Genomic DNA, 16,765 nt, shown 5'->3' with positions numbered 1-16,765 from the left:
TTGTTCCCAGAACCGCAACATTGAGAATGCTTTTTCCCTGAAAAAAGCCATTATTCTGGGTAAATTTCTTGCATATGTGGACAACTTAGGTTGGATATGTCCAAAAATATGCCTTATTCAAAGATAAGTCCATCAACCTATGTTTTCTGTAAAAAAGGTAGAGTAGCTAATGACTAGCCATGAGTATAGCATCTGACTTCACAGAAATTCTACCAACTCCTGAATTTAGCATCTTCTGAACAACTAAGGTTTTGTTCATCTGTCAGAGACTTGTTTGAGTTTGTCACAAATATCTGTATATTATTCAATAATCAAAATACAAGGAGTCAGGGGACAACATCCAACAGAGAGGGTTCAAAGAAAAAGACTCACAGAACCCAGGATCCGTTTCTGGCCATGAAAATGGAAATGGAGGCGGTTTCTTCAAGACGTCCTTAACCTGAAGCATAGAGGCTAAGAAAGAAGAGCTAAATGAAATTACTTTCAACATAAAATTTAAATTCTATGTTTAATTTTCTTTAGGGTTTGTCTTATTGTTTCTCTTTGTTTCATCATGATGCTATTCTGGAGTATTCCAATCTTCCTGGATTGTACTTTAATCTATTTTTCTGAACCCCTTCTGATGTATTGTCCCCAAATCTAGGGTTTGCACCTGCCCAGCTTTTCTGTCTCAAATTTCAAAATGGACCACTAAAATAACTTACGGGAATCCCTAAGTTTGCCACCAATTCTATTTTGATAACCAGTCATTCATTCTTTATTGATGAGAATTACATGCAGAATGACTCACCTTACTGCTTTCTCAGCCCTTTGAAGAGTGATACTGTATTAGTTACTCTATTTTTGGCAGTGTAACTATTCCAGCAGAAGACTAGGTAGCTGAAGCTCTCACATATATTGAATATTGCTACCTAACTAGCCCTTCTCTCTTTCTTTTTCAATGCTGAGATCCATCCCCTTGGAAGAGAGTTACTCATAAGGATATGGGATCTCGTGAACTTGAGTCTTTTCTCTAGTGAAGTGGACCACAAATTATTTATACAGGACCTTTGTTCCATTACCTCCCAGAAGAAAGGTCTTCATGGATGGGCACATCCTCTCCTTTCTCTGAATGAAATAGAAGATCCTTATCCCAAGGTTATTTCCACTAAGCGGCTTTTTCTTCCTCTTCCTCAGGATAAGGACATAATGGACCTGTACACATCTGACAAGGCAGAGAACCTTTTGTCTTCTACTACAAGAGGACTGGAGGCACCTCTACCTTCGAGTCAGCTGTCTGTCCTGGCTGGTTCATATGCACCTCCCATAACATTGGAGACCCTGTCACAATGACCAAAGGTGTGGGGGAAGGAAACAATATAGAATTCCACTTAAAAAAATCAGAAGAAGCCTGGTCTGGGTGAACAGCATGAGGGTCGGAAAGGTTTCTCTTCTTTGTCCAGCTTTTCTAATTCTAAATGCCCTTTCTCACAATGTTAGTTTATCTTCATCCTTACAGTATCGTCGACTTTGACAAGGTTGATATTATTTTCCCTTTACAAATGAGAAAATCAAGGTCAATGAGGCATGTGATTTATCTAAGGTTACATGGATGTTGGGTAGACCAGTTCAGAGTTGAACTGGGTCTCTTGCCCTTGTGTCTATAGGTCTTCCATATTTGGGGGAACCATTCCTCTTCTCATGATTGCTGTCTGAGCTATGGTGACCTTTTCCCTATCTTTTTTTTTTTTGGTTTTTGCAAGGCAAATGGGGTTAAGTGGCTTGCCCAAGGCCACACAGCTAGGTAATTATTAAGTGTCTGAGACCGGATTTGAACCCAGGTACTCCTGACTTCAGGGCCAGTGCTTTATCCACTACGCCACCTAGCTGCCCCTCCCTATCTTTTTTAATATGTTGTTTCTTCCAGGTATCTAGAATCCTCCTAGGGCTGTTCTCTTCTGAACCTATCCCCATTCCCACAGCTAAGACTCCTGGACCCTCTTAAATGCATGTCTATTCTCCCTGCTGTGTAGAAGTGGTGCTTGTGATATCTTTTCTCATTACCATTGGTACCTTCTCTTGCTGTCCTCAGTCTTGGCATCTGTGCCTCTGGAATTTCTTGGGGATTGCTGGGGTCAAAGGATTTCTTCTCCATCTCCCAACTAGTGCTCTTCATGACCAAGTCTTATTGTATGCTTTAAAATATTTCCATATTCTGTAATCTGTCAGTGAATATAGAGTTTTAGGTTTAGGGAGGGATTTTAGAGGTCATTTAGCCTAGAGTCTACCAAAGTACCAACTGCCACTAAGCGAGATGAAATATAATTGGGTAAATGTTTAGCAAAATAAAAGTATAATGTAGTGTTGCTGTTTCATCATGTCTGATTCTCCATGACCTCACTTTGGTTTTTATTGGGAAGGATACTGCAGTGGTTTATCATTTCCTTCTCCAGCTCATTTTACAGATAAGAAAACCAAGGCAAACTGGGTCGAATGGCTTGCCCAAGGTCACACAGCTAGTAAATGAGTGAGGTCTGTTTCGAACTCAGGAAGACTCATCTTCTGGCCTGCAGGCTTGGTGCATTGTCCAATGTGACACTTAGCCTTAGAGGTTTGATATTCTCTCTATATATGTTTGTGTATTTTTGCCAATTAGACTGTGAGCTTCTTTAGTTCTGGGCCTGCTTCCATTTTTCTATTTACACCCCCAGTTCCTAGCAAACATAACTCAATAAATCATTGTGATAATGGTGATGATAACGAGTACCTGGGACTTTGAGTAGCTCTATTCGTAAACTCTCCTAGAAAGCCTTCATTGTAAGCCCCGTATGGGAAATACCCAGCACTACTCCAAGTGACAGAGCCTTCCTGGGAGGGAGACTGAAATTAGGCTGGAGTTCTTGGAAGTTTGATGATCTGTCCCTATGAGAAATTACTCTGAGGAAAATGCTTCCTGGAATCAAATATTTTCTTTTCCTTTAATATATATATATATCCATATGTTTACAAACATATATGTATATATGTATGTATGTTTCCCCCTCAATTTCATTTTAAATTTTGAACATTTGTTTCTTTAAATTTCGAGTTCTCTCCCTTTCTCCTTCACCTGTAGTCTCTTTTCTCCCTAAGATGGTGAACACTTTGATAAACGTTCTATATGTTGCAAAACATATTTCCTAGCCATGGGCTAGTTCACTCATCCTTAGGCAATCTCATTGCCCCTCTGTGCAGGGACTGGCAATGTTTATGCCATAATTCATATGGTCTCCAGTTGGTGGAACCCAATCTAGTTCAGAACTCCTGAGCTTACCTGATACCTGGGATTGTAGGCATGCATCATAACACCCAGTTTTCTATCTGGTTTTTAAAGTTCTTCATGTCCTGGCCTAAATACATCTCTAGTTTCCTTTAGTGAAGGTACAGATTGGATTTAGAAGATAGTTCTGAATCTGAATAAGCTGAATCAAGGAAGTGAATCGTCCCCTGCCCAACCCCCATAAGTACCCTTTTACACATAGAAATAAAACTAAACAAAGTCATTGAAACATTCATCAAGAATATGCAGGATATCTCTAAAGTCTTAGGAAAATCTTAAGCATTAATAGATTTTTGGTGTATCCTGTATAAGGGCAGCTCTTGGGATGGGGATGCACTTAGGTCTGGGATATCAGCCCACAAAAGATTCAACAGTTTGTCAAATCTTTTTTTTTTTTTTTTGGCAAGGCAATGGGCTTAAGTGGCTTGCCCAAGGCCACACAGCTAGGTAATTATTAAACGTCTGTGGCCAGATTGGAACTCAGGTACTCCTGATTTCAGGGCTGGTGCTCTATCCACTGCGCCACCTAGCTACCCCAGTTTGTCAAATCTGAAAAGACCTCCTCCCTGCTTGATAGCAGTTTATAAAAGATACATTCCCCTCTAACCCCCACACCCCAAGTGATTGTTAGTATACTTTATTTATCCCTGTTCTTGTGATCTCCATATAAATAACACATCGCATGTTATGTCATTCACTCGTTTTTGCTTTCAAAGTGATTTATTTTACTATTCTGGATTGCCAAAAACAATTTTTAGTATTCATTTTTTATAATTTTTGAGTTCTAAAATCCCTTCCTCTTCCTTGGGAAGAAAAGACTTTGATAGAGATTATACATTTACTGTTATGTAAAACATTTCCATATTAGCCATATTGGAAAAGAGAACATAGACCTAAAATATGGACTAAGAAAAATAAAGTGAAAAAGCAGACTTCAATCTGCTTACAGATTCCATCAATTCTATCTCTGAAGGCAGATGGCATTTTCCAACATGAGTCCTTTGGACTTGTTTTGGATCATTGTACTTTTAAGAACAGTTGATTATCACACAATGTTGCTCTTTTTTTTAAACTGAAATTTTATTTTATTTTTCCAATTACATGCTATGGTAGTTTTTCAACATTCATCAATATACAAATTTATGAGTTACACATTTTTCTACCACCTTCCCCACAGTGGCGAACAGTCTGGTAAAAGTTGTACATATACATTTGAATTTATATGTTGCTCTTTCAGTATACTATGTTTTCAGGTTTTGCTCACCTTACTTTGAATCAGTTTATGTAAAATTTTCCAGGTGTTTCTGAATTCATCCTAGTTGCTATTTCTAATCACATAATAGTATTCCCTGACAATGATACACTGTAAGTCATTCAGCCATTCCCCAATTGATATAAATCCCCTCAGTTTCCAATTCCTTGCCACCACAAAAAGAGGTACTAAAATATTTTTGAATATATAGTACATTTATTTTTTTCCTTTTTTTAAAGCTCCTTTCCTTTCCCTTTCTTCTTTTTTTAGGGGAGATTGGTCTTATAGTGGTAATGTTGGCTGAAAGGATATACATGTGGATATGGTTTCAAAATACTCTCCATCAGTTTGGAACTCCAACAGCAATGCAATATTATAGTCTCTTCCCCCTGAGAAGTTAGCTCTTTCTCCAAACATTTCACTTACCTCAGGTTCAGCCCATCCCCTTGTAGAACTCTTGGTATCTTCAAAACTCACTCTCCAAAAGCTACCACTTGTTTTACCTTTTAAGTTACTATTCCTCCTCCTTATTTGTTGCCTTTTTTTTAAATCTATTAATGACCATGGTTTTGGGGGACCCATATCTTCTTCAAATCCGGGTTACAATCCATCTGTTTCCAGTTATCCTACCCTACTTAATCTTAAGGCCTCTCTGTACCCTCCCCCATTGTAGCATTCTGCCTTCACCCTCTCTTACTCCTTCCCACCCTCTTTCAATTTCTTCTCCTCTTTATTCTTCTGTTTCACCTCTTTTCTCATTCACCTTCTCTTTGCTCTAACCCATTTTCCCTCTCCATTTTCTCTCTACCCAATCCTTCTATAACCTCTTCCTTCTGTCCTCCAAACTCTTCCCCTTCCATTTCTATCCCATCTTCTCATTCTATTCTCCCCCATTCAAACCTCTTTATAGCCACTTCTCATTATTCTCCAATCTCAACTCCTTTTCCAATTTCTTCCCCTTCCTTTTTTTGTTCCATCTCCTTCTCATCCCCCAATATTAATCCCTTCTCCAATCTCTTCCCCTTCCTTTTCTGCTCATCTATTTGCTTTATCTTAATCTCTTCTCTTTATTCTCCAAGCTCTTTTCCTTCCTCTTTTATTTCCTCTACTCTTCACTCCAATATTACTCCCTCAGTTTCTATTTCTTGTGCTTCTGTCTCACCCTAATCACCCCTACCCTATGTTGTTCATCCATTTCCTTCCATCTCATCTTCCTACTCTCCTTCTTATCCAGTTGTCTCATCTCCCTATACTTCTGTTCAATCTCCTTTTCTTCTTGTCCCAAGATATTAATGAGGTTACCCTAACTCCAGATAAGAGCCCAAAGCCTAAACCTATTGGCATCTATCCCTTCAAGGTTGTAAAGAGATCATGTCCTCTTGCAAATAGATCATATCCTCAGGCCATCTCATCTACAGATGGAGAAGGAAGGTTGCATCAGATGTAAAGCTTTATCCTGTCCCACAGTATAAATTCAAGCCATGGAAAAGAGGTGAGTTACAGGCTTTAAAGAAAGACTTTGCTGATCCCCAACAAGATCCAATAGTCTTTAGTGATCAATTTAAAGGTACGCTGCAATCCTATTGCTTGGGATTCCAGACATTTGCCAATTAATCACATCTTTAGTTGGGAAGGGTGAATCCAAGAGTTGGTACAGAAAAACAAAAACATAAGTCACCTTTGAGCAGTTTCAGGAAACAGATTGGGTAACTTATGCAGATCAGCAAAGGCACTATATAAAGGCAAAAGCTTGGGAGACACTTTAATAAAGGCCATGATGCCCGATTTCCTCAACTAGTGAATTTTTCAAAAACGTTTTTCAATGATAAGATGAGACAATACTTCCAATTTTAGATTGTTTAGCAGAGGCTTTTGATGCAAATTCTGGATAGAGAAGAAGGAGGGCAGACTCGTTTTCTCTCTTATTTGTTAACAGTCTCCAACTTTGTGACTAAATATTAAACTTACCTAACTAGAGTGGCAATATCTGTAGTTCATAACTGAATTGGCAACTTAGGGAGCATTAATATCAGCCACCTAGTCAGACAAAGATCTCTGAGAGAAGAGAGAGTTTTAAGCAAAAGAGAAAAAAGAAAAAAGAAAATATTCACTATGCAATTTAAGCAGTTAATAGCTCCTATCCAAAATCTGCCTGTCACAATGAGTCAGTCTGAGGATCAAGTAACAAGGGTTTATTATTATTACAAGAAATCAGGGTATTGGAAAAAACAATGTAAGGCCCTTCTCAAAGATTTAGAAAGCAATAAAGACCAGAAATTAAAAAGTGTATCCCCACAGCCTTAGGGGTACCCCAAGGAAGGTTTGCGGAATCCAGTCCCTACTTGTCCATCTCTGCCATCTTCCAATTAGGTAGCTGAATTTTCTGTTTTAGCTCACTCTTTAAATAAGGCTCCTGGGTCCTTCCAGATTCATATCTATTTCCCTTTGCAGTGTGAAGAAATAGTATTAGGAATATTTCTCTCATTGTCATTGGCATCTTCAACTATCTTTAGTGAAATTTCCCAGGGGTAGGTGGGGCTAATGGAATTTCTTCTCCATCTCCCTAACCAATTCCCTTTAGCACTAACTCTCACTATATAATTTAAAATATTTCTGGGACAGCTAGGTGTCACAGTGGATAGAGCACTGGCCCTGGAGTCAGGAGGACCTGAATTCAAATCCGGCCTCAGACACTTAATAATTACCTAGCTGTGTGACCTTGGGAAAGTCATTTAACCCCATTGCCTCGAAAAACCCAAAATAAATAAATAAATAATTTCCATATTCAGTGATCTGTCAGTGATTACAGTTAAGGATTTAGATTTGGAAAGGATTTGGAGGTCATTTTTTCTAGCTTCAGATGAAAATGTAACTTTATAACAACATAAATAAAAATATAATATAATGTAATCTTGTTGTTCAGTCATATCTGGTTCTTTGTGACCCCCTTTGGTGCTTTCTTCACAAAGATAGTGGTGTGTTTTGCCGTGTCCTTCTTGTGCTTTTTTGATAGATGAGGAAACTGGGGCAAACAGGATGAAGTGAATTGCTGAGGGTCACACAGCTAATAAATATCTGAGGTCAGCTTTGAACTCAGGAAGGTGAGTCTTCTTGCCTGCCTGCCAGGTGATTTATCCAATTTTTATCTGTTTTCAACATTATTTACATATATGTATATATATATATATATGAAACACATACATACACATACATACATATATTTGTGTGTGTGTATTTTCTCTAATTAGATTGGTAAGTTTCTTTAGCCCTGGCCTGTTTCCATTTTGTATTTACATCCCTAGCACCCAGCATATATAACACAGGACTTGGGCTGGCCCATTCATTAATATATCATTGTTATGATAATGATCATGTTAATGAGTGCCTGGGCTTTCAGTATCTCTATTTGCTAAAATCTCAGAGAAAGTTTGTTTCTTTTTAAGCCCTCTAAGAAAAGTACCCAGAAAAACTCTCAAGTGGTAGGGACTTCCAGGGAGAGATAGATTGAAGTTAGACTGGAGATCCTGGAAGTTGAATGGCCTGCTATATGAGTAATTAGTCTGAGGAAAATGCTTCCTGGAAGTAGACATTTTCTTTCCTTCTTTTTTTGACTAATGTATTATTTTCTTACATTTGTTTCTTTAAATCTTGAGTTCCAAATTTTCTCCCTCACTCCCTAGTCCTTCTCCCTCTTCCTAAGACAGTAAGCAATTTGATGGAGAGTATACACGTGTCAGGATCCAAGGCATTTCCATGTTATTATTGTGTGTCTTTCGTTCTCAAAGAGGACCGTGACATCGGGGATGTGATGCCATGATACGGAGGGAAATTGGATTTGAGTGAGAGGGTTGCTGTGCAAAGGCACCAGCTTTACTTTCTTCTTCAGAGTCATCCTGTTTCAATGACAAGATTTGGATCAAGATGGCTGTAGATGGCCCTGGGTACAGTTGAGAGACCTTGGCCTTTATAAGGTAGGGTTTTTAATGGGTCTCAGATTGACAGAGGTCATACCCAAGATAAAGACCAAGTAAGAAAGAGATGAGGCAAAGAATTGTCTCTTTAACCTAGTCAAAAAAAATCAGCCTAGGAGGAGCCTCATAGTTTCTGATCAAAACAGTTTGGAGAAGGTATTGAAAGTTATTTTGACTCAGTGGTCCATCATTCCATGTTTACTTGTCAATGAGTTTTGGGGATGTCTACACCAAATCTTTTCCCTTTTGCTTTACCTGCTTTCTGTTACCGACCCTACTTGTAATGTTTAAACCCCTACCTGGAAATTGTCATATAATTCTACCTTGGGGGAAACTCAGATGTAAGGTCCCAGTTTCTTTTTCTGATATAAACCTATTTGAATTGTCTCAATATTTTTAGGATAAGTGACCATTAAAAATTGACCAGCTCACGTTGAATCCATTTGCTGGTCAATATGTTGCTACCTTATTGTACTTCTAATAAATTCCTTTTAATTCTCTTCTCCTAAGTTTTGCCTTATCAATCAGGGTGAACTTCTAAACAAAGAATTTTCCTTTTAAAAAGACAGTGGGAACGGCTAGGTGGCACAGTAGATAGAGCACCAGCCCTGGAGTCAGGAGTACCTGAGTTCAAATCTGTCCTCAGACACTTAATAATTACCTAGCTGTGTGACCTTGGGCAAGCCACTTAACCCCATTTGCCTTGCAAAATCCTAAAAACAAAAAAGACAGTGAACTCTGTGCATGGGAGCAATTGTATGAGACATAAAGAGTAGAATGACATAAAGTTTGGGGAATAGCACGAGTCCAGTTTGGCTGGAGGTTCACATTTGTGAAGTAGAATAAGGTAAAAGAAAAATGGAAGAGCAGTTTAGAAGCAGATTGAGAAGGTATTTAAAAAGAATGTATGGAGTAATATTTTATGCTTAGGCAGAGGAGGCTCCTTAAAGGTTTTAAACATCAGTAGAGCCATGCCTTGGTCATAAGACAATGTCATTTGAAAAGGGAGGAGAGAGTCTGAAAACAGGGAATTGAATGATAATAGGAGGTACCAAAGCTATACAGACTAGAAGTGAGGAGGGTCTGAAAGCTAGATAGTTCTTTTGCCAGATTTGAGAGATGGTCTAGAGATAGACTTGATATGACTTGGCCATTTGTTGGAAATTGGGAGGAAGGGAGAAATCAAGAATAAACTTCGCAGAAGGGATGGTGATGCCAACAGAAATAGGGAAATTTAGAGGAGGGGTGCCTTAGGGGGAGAGGCATAGAAAAGTGAGTAGAAATATTTGACAGTTGCCTCTCTATAAAACATATAGTCAAGGTATAGTTCTGATTTTAGTTTTTATTGTTAATCGTAAATTGAGAAATCAACAAAATAATAAATCAAACACCAATTTGCTATTTCTACATGGAAAATTTAACCATTGGCTTCCATGAGCTGGTTGAGTCTGCTGGGGATGAGATAATTAAGTGTGAGATAAGTGATAAGTGAGATAATTCTTTGACTCATCCCAGTGCAGTCATGTATATGAATGGACGTGTAAAGTATTATTTGCTAATTTACCTAGAAAATGGAGAAGGTGATGGCAAACCATTCTAGTATCTTTGTCAAGAAAAATCACCAAATGCCTTTAGACTGAAAATATAATTAGCCTGAACAGTTACACTGAAAAAATAACTGAACAATTCCCTATAAAAAAGTGATGAAGTGAAAACTACATTACTGAGGTTCTGAAATAGGCTTGTCTCTTAAAGCTTCATTTATTTTCCAGAGCTCCTTACCACCAGAAAGATGTGTGTGTGGTACTCAGCAGAAAAAATAAGTGCTGTGTCTCACCCCCTAGTCCTTGACTCATCTTGGCTGCTACCTCTTCCCTCCATCTCTGAGAGGTCAATGCACAGTCTCTATTTGGGAGCCAAACAGGAACTTTGGGGACAGAGTCAGGGATGGAGAAATCAGTGCAGCTTTGTATAAGATTTTATCAGGCAGCCAATCTCAGCATTAAAAAAATGCTCCCTGAAAGCCTGGAAGGATTTGCATAAACTGATACTGAGTGAGATGAGCAGAGCCAGAAAAACACTGTACACCCTAACAGCAACATGGGAGTGATGATCAACCTTAATGGACTTGCCATTCCACCAGTGCAACAATCAGGCACAGTTTTGGGGTATCTGCAATGGAGAATCTGTATCCAGAGAAAGACTTGTGGAGTTTGAACAAAGACCAAAGACTATTACCTTTTATAACACACACACAGACACAAGGGTGTGATGCAAAAATCTACTGGATTTATTTACTTTTGGAAACTCAGACTTTTTATAACAAAAACTTATCTCAGGAATGACCAATTAAAGGAGACCCAGTTTCACAGTTTCCTGGGTAAATTTACAATATTTGTTCTTAGAAATAGAGGGGAAAAAAAGAGAATAGAAAAAACTTCGCTATCAGAAAAGCCTTTTACAGCCACCTCCAGAGCCACAGATTATCCCAGGTCAGGGTTCACCGGAGAGCCAACAAATCCATATAAAGAGCATTAATACGTACATATCTCTGATGGAAAAGCTCACCAAGGATATGTGTAAATCCCTCCCAGGAGCTGGCCCTCAACAAAAAAAATTATCTTACTATGTAATTTTGCTATCTCTTATACTTCATTTTTCTTTCTTAAGGATTTGATTTCTCTCTCATCACATTTTTCTTAGATCAATGTATACCATGGAAACAAGACTAACAGACTTCCTTCTGTGGGGGGTAGGGAGAGTGAAGTAGGATTAGGGAGAAAATTGTAAAATTCAAAATAAAATCTTTATTTTATAAAAAAAGGAATATAATGCAAAAAAATGCTCTCCAAATCCAAGCAGATCCAACTTCCTGATTCCCTCCTTAAACAGAATGCTTTTTCTTTCTGTTGATGATTGCCAATTTATCTGATCTCTGTAGCTTATTAGTACATTGTTCCTTCCATTAGATTGGGAACTCCTTAGAGAGCAGGGACTATCTTTGTATCTCCTGTATTTGGCAATGCCTACACAGTACTGGAGGCTTAATAAATGTTTTTATGATTAACTTACAAATTAATAACATGTCCTCACAGATGTCTGAAGACCTCCAATGAGAAGCACCCACTGCTTCCTGAGTCTACCCTTTCTATTTTTGGTGTAACTCTCACAATGCCATCCCCACCCCTTATATTTCAATTTCCCTCATTGAGATTTGTCTGGGTTTTTCCTCACCTCTGCCATCAGGAACAGGTTGAACATTTCTTCTCAGGTACAGCCCTTCATGGACTTGAGAGTCAAGTTCTCTGATGTTTTCATGTCTTTTCTGAGTATTCTCCAGTCTAATCAATTGCATATGATCTTTTAGTGGTTTTCATCACCATTTAACTATGATCAACTCAAATGATCCTTTCCCTGCCTCTCTTCTCATTCTTCCCCTCTCCTCATTTCTTTCCACTGCTCTCTTCTCTCTTGACCTCTCTTCTTTCCTAACCTCATTCTTCTCTCCTTTCCACTCCCTCTTCTCTGCTTTCCTCTTCTTCTTTAGTCTCAGGAACTTCATTAGGTCATTAGATTATTCTCTCTGCAGATAGTACTCATAATATTCATGTGAACATACATCATTACAAACATCCATATGCACATACTACATATATATGTATATATATATATGTATAGATGAATTTATAGGCAGATCTAGTCCCTCCCCTGAATTCTAGACCCATATTAAAAACCACTAAGGACATTTCAAACAAGACATTTTATAAGCATCTCAAACTTTGCAGGTCCAGAAAGGAGCTCATTAGCTTTCTCATCAGATTCACGCCTCTTTTGAACTTTCCTCTTTCTGTTGACTCCCTAGTGTTTTCACTTACCCTGTTTTGCAATAGTGATATCATTCCTGACTCCTCACTATGAATCATTCCCTTCCTGAAACTTCCATTTCCACAAAATCTCTCCCACCCATCCATCTTCTCCTCAGTCAATGGTCAACCCTTGGCTTAGGCACAATTTCTATCAACCCTATTTTCCCACCTCTTAAATAGGGATCAAATGTAATATAAGGAACCTAAGGGAGTTTTGGTGAGATCAGCTCAGAGAAGGTAGCTGTTTCTATTCAGATCAGATTGCCTAAACTTCTTGGATGGTCATTCAGAACTCCAAAAGTTTGATTCTACACCCTCTCTCTCATCTTTTTCCTTTTCTCCCTCCACTCTCCCACAATAATCTACTTCAAGTGTTCATCACCTTTTATGAATTTGTATAGTAGTTTCTAAGTGATCTCCCTACCTCTCCCTGCCTTCCACATGGTGGCCAAAGGGGGCTCCTTTACTCAATAAATGAAGATTTTCCCTATTGCTCTTAGGTTCTAGTCTTTCTATGACTTTTCTTTTCTCTTTTCTTTTCTTTTCTTTTCTTTTCTTTTCTTTTCTTTTCTTTAGACTGAATCTTCATATCTCTCTCACAATGGAAATGTGGGGCTATTTATCAGGATCCACTTTAATGAGCAACAGAATAACTACATTTCCTGCTATGGGTTGATCACCCATCCTTAGTTAACCTCATAGCCCCTCTATGCAGGGACTCACAATTCTTATTACCACAATTCGTGGAAATCCATTTGACTTAGCCCTATTGTAGTTCAGAACTCCTGAATTTCCCAGGTAGCTGGGATTATAGGCATATACCATCATACTTGGTTTTCTATTTGGCTTTTAAAGTTCCTTATGTCCTGGCCTAATCAAAACTTCTACCCTTTTTTTAGAGCAGGTATAGACCAGATCCAAAATAAAATTTTGGATCTGAATACATTGAATTAATGAGAATAATCCCCTTATTCATTTCCATATCCACCCTTTTACTTTTTAGTAATAAACAGAAAACAAAGTCATAGCAACATTCAGCAATAATATACAGGATATCTTCAAAATCTTAGGGTAATTTTAAACTTTAATGAACTTTTATGGTATTCTGTATAAGTGGTCAGGCAATCAGGTCAGAGACAGCAACCCACAAAAAGGTTCAACAGCCTGTCAGATCTGAAGAGCTCCCCTCTGCTTGATAACATTTTATGTAAGATTCTCCCCACTCCTCCCCCCCAACCCTCCCCTCTCCCCAGTTGGCTGTTGGCACACTGTCTATCCTTGTTCTGGATCTCCATGTGAATGACACAACAGATGCCATTCAATCATTTCATTCATTTATTTTTACTTCCAAAAAGGTTTGTTTTTTGATCACAGAAAAATTTTTACTTAGTTTTTAATGTAATTTTTGGGTTCCAAGTTCCCTCCCTCTCTCCCCCCCTCCCTTTCCATGAGAATGGAAGCAATTTGATATAGATTATACATTTTTAACCATGTATAATATTTTCAAGCTAGCTGTGCTGGAAAAGAGACCAAAACATGAACCAAGAACAATACAGCTGAAAAGATATTCCATTCTGCATTCAATATCCATCAGTTCTTTTTCTGAATGTAGATTACATTTTTTATTATGTGTCTTTTGGCATTACCTTGGATCACTTTATTATTATATATGACTAAGTCATTCAAAGTTGATTATCATGCAATATTGCCATTACTGTGTGCAGTGTTCTCATGTTTCTGTTCACTTCATTCTATATCAATTCATGGAAGTTTTTCCAGATTTTTCTGAAAATATTCTACTTGTAATTTCTTATTGCACAATGATACTACATATTCATATACCATAACTTATTCAGCCATTCTCCAGTTGATGCATATCCCATCAGTTTTCAATTCATTGCCACTGGAAAGAGAGTTATGATAAATATTTTTGGTCATAGAGGAGTCTTTTTTTTCTTTTCTTTTCTTTCCTTTCATTTTCTTCTTTTTGGGATATAGACCCTAGTAGCCTTCTTGTTGGGTAAGAGGATATACACGAGGGTATTGTTCCAAATTCCTATCCAAATGATTGGATCAGTCCAGAACTCCACCTACAGAGCATCAGTGTCCTAATTTTTCCACATCCCCTCCATCATTTATTAATTTCCTTTTCTGTCATATTAGCCAAGCTGATGGCTGGGAGGGAGTATCTTGGATTTGTTTTCACTTCCATAGCTCTAATCAATAGGATTTAAAGCATTTTTTCCCATATAACTACCCAACATTTATGATTTCTTTAGCTGGAAACCTCCTGTTCTCTTATAAATTTGACCTAGTTTTTTATATATTTGAGAATTGAGACCTTCATTAGGGAGACTTGCTGAAAAAAAAATTCCTCACTTTCTTTGTAGGAAAATAGCTTTTTGACAGAATCACAGGTATCTCAGAATTTTTCAAAGTAAAACTAAGGTGGAACCTTCAGAGCCCAGCCCAGTTCCTCCCACTGCTCCCACTGCTGTTGACACAGTCCTTCCCTTTCAACGACCTCTTCCACATTCTCTGGCATTGGTAGCAACTTCAGATACTGGAACTCTCTCCACCCAAGCTATAGAACCACCCAGCTCTTCAAGTGGACAAAAAGCCAATCAGTTCCAGAAAATCTCATTGGAGTTAAAATAAACTATCAGGAAAATTGGAGTGAGAGGTTGGATTAGGTATTCTTTGATCCTTCCTAAGGCTGAAAACCATCTGTCTCTGGATATTTCTCTGCTTGTCCTTGGGTTTCAGGGATGGGCATGAATTTGAGTCCAAATATTTTATTTCCAGGATGTTTTGGGTTTGTTGCTATAGATTCTTTATGGTTCATGAGGTAGTCAAATACCTTCTACCTTGTACTATATGTTTATCTTCTCCAGTCTATGTCTATCTGGCCCTCAGATGTCCCCTCACCCCCACTCTCTGTTCTTCCTCTAGTGCTGAGAGCTGCTCGGGTAAGTTTGGGTTAAAGGTCAGTTATGACTAAAAGCCTGGGCTTAGGTGACCCTTGAGCTGAAGGCTCTCCATGGATCTCTGCTGTGATAACACAACTACATCATTCATGACCTCACTTGCATGTTAGCCCTGTACCTGAACTTCTTGACCTGGGTTGCATGCTGCTAGATTACATCCTGTGCAAGTTTGAGATGCGACATTACTTTATCTTGTATGCTGATTTTGTTGTTTTCTGCTATAAAGAATTGTCTGATACTGTGAACCATTGGCTCCACTAATTGTCCTGCTAGCATCCCCACCTAAGTGTATGCATGCTTATTTTCTTTCCTGAGCTGAATTAATTCCTCTGGTGGACAGAGGAACTCAACACTCTAGGTTCTGGCCATAGTCCCTGGGTGTTCCAGTTCTCACTTCTTCTGTCTCTGTCCTTCAACTTGTGCTGGCCCCTTCCTTCCATAGGAGGCAGCCCTCTTTTCAGTCCCTTCCCTCCCTCCATCTCTCTCTCCTCCAAGTTCCAAGCAAATTTATTTTACTATTGAAAAATTTGTTCACATAAGGAGAAATGTCTGTTTGTGTATATGTTACATCCTCTGTTAGTATAAATAGAATGGATCTTATTATAGAGCAGAAGGGCTTGTTGAATGACTGATTGAAGCTTATCTTGTCTTCTTTAACTTAGAAATAACACACTGTCTAAATTTTTATGTTTATGCTTTCAATACTTTTCAGGTTTAAAGACAAAAGAAACAAATCAAGGTATGATTTGACTGTGCCCCCTTCCCATTTCCCCAAGCATGATGGTCTGGGCTCCCTGGGTGGGGCAGAAAATCTCTCCTAGGTTCATGTAGTTCCCTATTGACACTAAGTCCTCCTTGAAAGGACACCTTACAGATTCAGTTGCCCATTTCCATTACCATTTTCTTTTTTGATGCATTACTCTATTGGTATATATTCTATATTTATTTGGCCCTGGAAAAACTTCTTATATTGAATTGGCCCTGTAAGGAATGTATGGAATACCACTAGCTGAGAAAAATTCTTTAAAAATCTTAATAATATTTCATTTTTTCCAATTATAGGTAGTTTGTTTTCAATGTTACATTTTTAAGGGTTTTTTGGTAAGGCAATGGGGTTAAGTAACTTGCCCAAGGTCACACAGCTGGGTAATTATTAAGTTTCTGAGGTTGGATTTGAACTCAGGTCCTCCTGACTCTAGAGCTGGTGCTCTATTCACTGTGTCACCTACATTCTGCAAAATTTTCTCCCTCCCCCCAATCCTTTCCTCTCCAATATAGCAGGTAATCTGGCACATGTTATTCATGTATAATTGTGTTAAACAGATTTCCATATTAGTCATGTTGTGAATCAGAACTAAAAAGAAAAAAAGCATAATAAAGAAAAAATTTTT

The sequence above is a fragment of the Macrotis lagotis genome, chromosome 1 (assembly GCF_037893015.1).
Source record: "Macrotis lagotis isolate mMagLag1 chromosome 1, bilby.v1.9.chrom.fasta, whole genome shotgun sequence".
Lineage (NCBI taxonomy): Eukaryota > Metazoa > Chordata > Mammalia > Peramelemorphia > Peramelidae > Macrotis > Macrotis lagotis.
This window is presented reverse-complemented; position numbering follows the sequence as displayed.